Raw genomic sequence first — 730 nt, 5'->3', positions numbered from 1 at the left:
TATGGTTATGCAGCAATGGCTAACTAGAATATATTCCTAAGTAGACAAGTTCCTAGTCTATTCACAAAGGTACTTTTTTTCTTTTTTTTTCTTTTCTTTTCTTTTTCTTTTTTTTTTTTTTTTAAGACAGAGTCTCGCTTTGTCACCCAGGCTGGAGTGCAGTGGCACCATCATAGCTCAGTGTAACTTTCACCTCCTGGGCACAAGAGAGTCTCCCACCTTAGCCTCCCAAGTAGCTGGGACTACAGATGCATAACCACCACAACTGGCTAATTTTTATTTTTATTTTTTTGTAGAGATAGGGTCTTGCTAGCCTACCCAGGCTGGTCTCCAACTCCTGGCCTCAACTGATCCTCCTGTCTCGGTCTCCCAAAGTTCTGGGATTACAGGCATGAACCACCATGCCCAGACTAGTCACAAATGTATCTTAATAGGTAGAGTTCACTATTTAGTAAGCTTCAATGTCAAATAGCCATCAGTACCTTTTATTGAGTGCCTGCTGCAAGCCCCTTTGTTATGGGGATGTAAGGTATAAGGTTTAGTTTCTGACCTAAAGGAAATGATAAAATAATTATGGGATACCATTTATTGAAAGATTATTATGATTAGGCTAATGATTCTCTAAGTATGGTACCTAAACAATCACATCAGCATCAACTTGGAATTTGTTGGGGTTATTAATTTTTAATTTTTACTATTTTTTTTAGAGACAGGGTCTTACTCTGTCACC

This window comes from Aotus nancymaae, unplaced genomic scaffold, assembly GCF_030222135.1.
Source record: "Aotus nancymaae isolate 86718 unplaced genomic scaffold, 86718_ANA_hifiasm-v0.15.2.pri h1tg000033l, whole genome shotgun sequence".
Classification (NCBI taxonomy): Eukaryota; Metazoa; Chordata; class Mammalia; order Primates; family Aotidae; genus Aotus; species Aotus nancymaae.
Note: the sequence above shows the minus strand (reverse complement) of the source record.